The sequence below is a fragment of the Falco biarmicus genome, chromosome 1 (assembly GCF_023638135.1).
Source record: "Falco biarmicus isolate bFalBia1 chromosome 1, bFalBia1.pri, whole genome shotgun sequence".
NCBI lineage: Eukaryota > Metazoa > Chordata > Aves > Falconiformes > Falconidae > Falco > Falco biarmicus.
In genome coordinates this window covers 98,977,990-98,985,409 of record NC_079288.1, presented here as the reverse complement: position 1 = coordinate 98,985,409, position 7,420 = coordinate 98,977,990, and the positions used below count along the sequence as shown (strand labels likewise).

General features: G+C 38.9%; 1 long non-coding RNA gene across 1 annotated transcript in view; it reads left to right on the top strand.

The window, feature by feature from the left end:
• Positions 1-986: 986 nt before the first annotated feature.
• Positions 987-7,420, top strand: part of LOC130155598 (uncharacterized) — a 37,968-nt gene continuing 31,534 nt past the window's right edge. Inside the window, exons 1-2 of the long non-coding RNA XR_008824121.1 lie at positions 987-1,098; positions 2,963-3,053. This is a non-coding gene — a long non-coding RNA (uncharacterized LOC130155598). The remainder of the gene's footprint in view (positions 1,099-2,962; positions 3,054-7,420) is intronic.

Here is a 7,420-nt window from a genome sequence, read left to right as displayed (position 1 = left end):
CTATCACAGTATGACCCACCTACTGGGTGAGGGAAAGGCTGTGGGTGTTGTCTACCTGGACCTTAGTAATGCCTTTGACACTATCTCCCACAGCTTTCCCCTGGAGAAACTGGCTGCTCATGGCTTGAACGGGTGTGCTTTATGCTGGGTAAAAGTCTGACTAGATGGCCAAGCCCAACGAGTGCTTGTGAATGGAGTTACACCTGGCTGGTGTCTGGTCACAAGTGGTATCCCTCAGGGCTCAGCATTGAGGCCCATCCTGTTTAATATCTTTATTGAAGATCTGGACAAGGGGATTGAGTGCACCCTCAGTAAGTCTGCAGATGACACCATGCTGGGGGGGTGGGGGTGGGGAGTGTTGATCTGCTTGAGGGTAGGAAAGCTCTGCAGAGGGATCTGGACAGGCTGGACCCATGGGCTGAGGCCAATTGTAGGAAGTTCAACAAAGATAAGTCCTGGGTCCTGCACTTGGGTGCAGGAATTAATTCCTTGGTTTGCTTTGATTGTGTGTGCAGCTTTTGCTTTACCTATTAAATTGTTCTTATCTCAACCCTTGAGTTTTACATTCCCTTCTGATTCTCCTCCCCATCCCTCTGGGTGAGGGGGAGTGAGCAAGCAGCTGTGTGGTGCTTGGTTGCTGGCTGGGGTTAAACCATGACAGTCCTTTTTGGCAACCAGCGTGGGGCTTGAAGGGTCCAAAATAACAGATTTTTTTGGAATATGCTAGTTCAGATTTATAACAGATTTATTGCTGTTTAGCTATTAAGGGGCAGGTTTCTGTGCTTGCCATGGGGCTGGCTTGCCTTACTGTATATTAACAGAGTCTAGTGCTCGTTAGTGTATCTTCTTGCTTTCTCTACTTGCTGTACTGCTTATCATCTCACTGTGCTGTGCCTGGGAACATTCTGATAACCATGGTGATATGCTGGGGCTGGCAGATGGCCAGGGTGTTGCTGCTGTTTCTGTGCTGCTGTACTGGGCAGGCTGGAACTCCAGTGTGAACTTGAGTCAAAGGGACTGTGTGACCTGTGGATGAGTCCATGTGGGAGCAGGACACCCAAAGCCCCTGCAGCTGTGACTAAGTCCATGCCTGAGCAGGTATATCTCAGAGTGTCTGTGGTCATGGTTGTGTCTTTGCTACAGCAGGTACGCCTCTGAAGGAATTGTGGCCCAAGGGCAAGTCCATGTTGGACAAGGTACACCTCAAAGCATCTGTGGTTGTGGATAAGTCTGTGCTACAGCAGGTACACCCTGAAGCATTGGTGGCTGTGCATGAGGTCATGCTGGAGCACCTCAAAGCATGTGGTCATGGATAAGCCCATAACAGAGCAGGTACAGCCCGGGAGGGATTGTGGCCAAGGATAAGGCCATGCTGGAGCTGATTTACTTCTGAAGGGACTGTGGCTGTGAGTAAGGCCACGTTGGAGCAGGTCTATGGTCATGGCCCATGGATAAGGCCATGTTAAAGCAGGTGCACCTCGAAGTGACTGTGGCTGTGGATGAGTCTATGCCGCAGCAGGTACACCCCTGGAGAGACTGTGGCTCATAGCTGAGGCTCTACTTGGAGCAGGCTGCAGATAAGCCCAAGCCAGAGCAGGGGCAAGGGGTGGAGTTCATTGCGATGTTAAACCCTACAGGCTGGTCTGAAGGGACCAGAGTTGGAGATTGTAATGGATATACCTTTAAATTGTTGTAACCCGTGATTTGAGTTTCATGTTATAGGAAACATAGGAACATAAACATAGGAAACATCCCTTTGCCAGGAAGGGATATGTGGACTGAAGCCAGCTCAGACTTGCTGTCTTCAAAATACTTTTGCTAGTTTTTAGGGTTTTATGGCTCTATGTTAAGCAAAGCCATGTACCCACTCCCCGATACTGGTCTGGCTAACTCGGGGAGATATTCACACTCCTTTAATGAACTCAGGGGAAACTTTTGCACCAGCTGTAGATCCACTGAACTGCTGATGGCTGCTTAGGGAAAGCAAAGGTCACCAAAAAGGACACCTGTTTGTGTCGAGATACAGTTGGCCTCTTTGCAACAGCTGTGGGCAGTCACAGCCTGCATTATTCCCTGAACTACATGGGCTCATCTCCCTTGCCCATCTCCTCAAAGCACTGTTCCATTGCAGGGGTTTATTGGTCACTCACGGTCTTGGATCTTTCTCTTGACTGAAGAAAGTACAGCAGGCTTTACTGAAAAAAATAAAATATTTATTCTGTGCTTACAGTGGTTATATTTCTTCTAAACTAGCAGAAACAATTGCTTCCTGTTAATGGAGAGAGGCTTCTGAGTCAAATATGTGTATGGAATTTCATCAGGCTTCAGTATGACATGCTTTTTAAGAAATAGCCATGTAAATAATCTGTCATGGAAGATTTATGGAGTGATGTTTTCTGCAGAGCTACAGAAACAGTGAAATTATCATTGGAACAAAAAATAATATACAGTACAGAAAGATATAAACTGCGCAGATTATTTAGGGCTGAGACTTAAATGTATTAATCTGTGAAAGTAGCAATGGGTTTTTATAAATAGGTAAATATTGGCCTTTACTTGTCAAAAACTGCAAAGCCAAAAAGTATCTAATTATTATTGCCTTGAGATCCTGCCCATTTTCTTACATGTCTATTTTCCATATGGAATGGCAACAGCTGTCATTTTCTTCCATAAACATTCATACCATCTCCTCTCTATCAAATGTTGCATGTATCTGTATTTTCTTTCAGTTCATAAGGACTGTTTCTCCTCTGCCTGATGTCTCTATTTCTCTTGTATTATTTAACAAGGTTGGAATCACAATTACATTTTTTCCATAAGTGTCCATGGAATTCTTAACCTACACTATTCGGAATTTTCTGAAGGTCAGAGTACATAGGAATATTGACTTTATGAATATATTAATGATTTTTTTGTGACAAACTTGTTTTAAAATCATCCCTCTCCCTACTCTATACTACAGTAGAATATCTGGTTTGAAAGAATGTGCATCCAATTGTGCCCACATGGACAAATGGCAAAGAAAAATGTGGACTATGCCTAACATGCAAAAGGTGAGAAAACTGCATATGGATATAACTTATGACAAAAGAACTGGAAAATATAGCATGTTGATTAACCATCCCAATCTGGAACTTCTGTTGCTAAAAAAATTCTGGTTTCTTCTAGGCAAGTCAAGATATCTCACTTGTGATACACTGAAACAGCAAGGGTTTTGTTGGGGTTTTTTTGGCAGTGTTTTTTGTTGTTGTTTTTTTTTTTTTTAAGGGCATGAACTTCATCATCAATAGATGGTTTATTCCTGTTAAGCACAGAGCTGTTCTAGTTTGGAGAACAAAACAGATGCAAGCTTGTTTTCTGTTTTTCAGAAAGAATAGCTCCCCTGCTGTCATTCCCAAGTTAAAGACTAATTAGATTTACAGGGATATTTCCAGGAAGAACATAAAATGTAGGGACCTGATCCTGACACTGAAAAGTTGCAATGCCAGTGAAACCAATGCCAATAATAGGGGTTTTGCTGACTCATTTTTCTCCCTCTAAGCCCAATTCCATCTTCCCTGTGAGACAAAAAAAAAAAAAAAAAAAAAAAATTCAAATACAATCTGTTACATATTGCCAATTTCAAAGGAGCTTACATATTTTGCCTTGCAAGTGTATGGACTTTTTTTTCTTCCAAAACAAGAGGAATTGTTCCATACACTGCTCTGTGAATTAGGATTGAGATATTGCATCATTTTAAAACAGAAACTATCAGACTGTGTTATACTTCTAGCAAAAAGAATTTTCAACCTTTGTTTTTTCTTCTTTTCCTACTAGAAAGCTAAATATATTGCTATAGTCTTAAAAGACTTTTCAGAAAATTGAAAATCAAACCTTGAATACACCAAAGCATTTCAGAGGAGAAGCATTGCAAAGGTTAATTATCATATAAAGCTGGAAGGGACCACTAGACTAATCTAATCTAATCTTACCTCCAGCATACTTTATGTATTTCCTGTACTTACATATTGTGCCTTTGCTGAAGTGAACCTTCCACAAATCACATCTTTCAGAAAAGTCTCTGCCCCAAATCCTGGTTAGGGCTTTTGACTCAGTAGTTGACATCTTGTTAACACCTTGTTATTATTTCCAGTCTTGTCTAATTTCTAGCCAGTGATTTTTTGTTATGTTTCTCTACCTGCCTAAGGATGGTTTCAGAATTAGCATTTTTTCTAAAAGTACTTTTCATCTTCAACAGATTAATCAAGATACTTTTCAATGTCTTTGGAAAAGTAGCCTAAGCTCTTTTAAACGTCTTACTAAAACATGATTTTTTCAACATACATTTTTCGGCTCTTCTGTACTTTCTCCTATATTTCAACATCCCATCAGAACTGTGTTTTATTCACATAATTGTAAAATTCATAGAATTCATACGAAATGGGGCTGGGAAGGTACCAAAGTCATCCAGTTCATCCACTATTCCAGGGCAGGATCAGCTGTACACATTCTTAATCCAGGTTTATCTAACTTGTTCTTAAAAAAATCCACAATTGAGAGTCTATAACCTCTCTAGGTAATCTATTCCAATGTTTACCTATCTTTGCCACTGGAAAGTAAATCTTCTAACTAAAATGGGGCACAATACTCCATATAAGACCTTCCTAATGCTGAACAGAACATAAGGATTACTTCACAGTCTTGTTATCCCATATAGTAACATATTTGATTTTTATAACAGCACTTCACTCATTTTCAGCTTAGCTTCAGAACCTACTGTGAATATTCTTTTCTGTAAAATTAATATCCAGCTAGTAGTTTCCCTCCTTGTATTTGTTCAGGTGGCTATCCTAATATTGTTCACTCCAGCCTTGATAAAGAGGTAAAATTACTCCATTCATATTCACTACTGCCTCTTTTGTACATTTCTATGTCTCATCAGCTCCTTTAGGTTACAACATGGCACTAAAACTGAATTAGTTTCTTTGCCTTACGATTCCTCAACTCTCCCCAGTGATTCAGCTTTTCAGGATTGTATGTAATCTTTCAATAACGCATTTATTATTCCTAGGGATGCAAGCTAGTATTCTATAGTGGAGAGCTATCAAAGCTAGTCAGTGGTAATGTGTCTTAAATTCTGCCCTTCTGTAGCATTTAGGTGCATTATTCAGAATTATCGTGTATGTGCCTTGCTCAGACTTATCACATACTCAGATTTCTGACGTGTGTCTTACTGATAGCTTAAAATCTTTGCCTGATGATAGGTGTCTACAGTCTGTCTTTAAAAAAAATATCAAAGAAAGAGATTGCACCTTAGCAAGACGTTTACATAGATACTGTAGGGTCTTTAATACTGACAGAGTAATGTAACTGGGAATGAGTTAGGACTTAGCATTTGGGGAATGTTAAAAAACATTGAAGTCTGATGCTACAAATAAATTGACGTGGAGAATCCACTCTGTCTTCATAAGGTAATTTGTGATGTCAGGTGTCAAGTTAACTACTGGAAAGAATCGTATCTGGTTTCTGTATAACATAGCATGGTTCTTTGAAAAGTATCAAATAAGTGTGTCAGTCCCACCACCAGCCTCGTGCAATTTAACATAGAACTATTTTAAATCAGATAAATTAGCCTGCAAATATACTGAAAAAATTGTTGATAAAGTAGTTGAGTTGCCATTCATCACATACTTTGCATATTTAGTGCACATTTTATTTACTAGACATAAACTATAAATACTGTTCTTGAGATGCATTGGATGTCCTAAAACATGATAGACATGGTACATCTAAAATTAGCAACTTGTCAAATGGAAATAGTGAGAATATGGCAAAAATGCACATAGTAGAAGATAATGTTGGACCATGAAGTCTTGAACAGACTCAGATCCTGCTAAATTGCAGGAATAATAAAATACAGATCAGTAACAAAAACTGGCATTTTGGAGAAGCTGACTTTGAGAAACCAAAAAAAATTGAGGCCAACAACACTTGAATTAAAGACAGAATGCAGAGAAGGTATGAATTAATTTTATTCAAAAGTACAAACACTATCTGGAAATTTAATTCCTGGTAAGAAGGCGGAAAATGGTCAGGAAGGATTTCCTTGGATCTGTAAGTCCCTTCCATAGACAGGATATATAAAGTTAGAAAAGAAATCAAGAAGGATGTAAATAATTGCTTAACAGGTATATTTGCTATGTTAAAGATTAGGGAGTGTAGAAAAATTAGAGCACAAAAGAGATTTAATTTAGACTTTACACAAAAACTTAAAATGAATAGCAAAAAGGGTTTTTTTTACCCATAAAGACAAATATGCTGTTACAGACTTGGTGTTACACACTGAAGGCAAATCTTTTGCTTCAATTTAGCTTAGAGACTGATAACAAGTCAATGACACAGTACCTAATAAAAATGATAGGGGAAAAGAAAATTATAACATCAGATTACAGGGTGCAAGCAAAACTTTTATTGCTTACTATGAAAAAAAAATAAGGGACCCTTAAATGTTTCATACTGAAGTAATTTACACATGGAACTCTGAGCTGAATGGAAACTACCGTTAATAAATATAAGCATAAGCTTCTGTAAATGCAGTATTCTACGTTCACTTAAATGTTTGTTTACAGGCTTACAATTATTAAAATGGAAATATGTTAAATTTCCAAATTATGATGATAAATAAAATAATACAAAAGTAGTGTGTGCTTTTTTGGTAGTGGGCACTTCTTTTTTTGCTGGGAACAATTACATGTACACATTATCTTATCCATTGTCACCTAAAGGCAATATTGCTCACTTTAGAATATGTGGCAACATCACACACTATGTTCTTGCTTCAGAAGACTTCATTGGAAGTGCCTGCTGTGGATTCTAAAAATTAGACAGACTAGACATGTCCATAGAGAAGGAAGTGACTGAGGTTTTCTGAACTTAAAGTATGCCTGAGTCTCAGGTGTTTCCTGGACCTCAAACAACTGGCAGCTAGAAGAGAACCTTGGGGATGTTTTGTACATCCTTCCTCCTTTCTATAGACCCACTTTCAGTCACATCAGGGACAGGATACTGAACTAGCTGGACCTGCGATGTGACACAGCACTACCTTCTGTGCTCTTATATACGTTGTATGTATAGTAGCAACTTGTCAAGAGAGCCAAATTTTTATTGGTTTGTGTTGCCAGTTTTATCAAGGAGACAAATTTTGGTATGCCTTCCTAGCCGTCGTCTTTAGTGTCATCTATATTCCCACTGTATTAAACCTGAATAGTCAGGGACTCTTTCCATCTAGAAAATTCTGCATATTTTTTGGGGGTTTTTTTGTTTGTTTTGGGGGTTTTTTTAACCTTTCTAAAGCTGAAGTTTCTTCAAACACCAGCTTGAGCAGAATCACTGCTGAAACTATCTTTTTCCCCTTGAGAAACTTGCAGAGATTAAATAATCT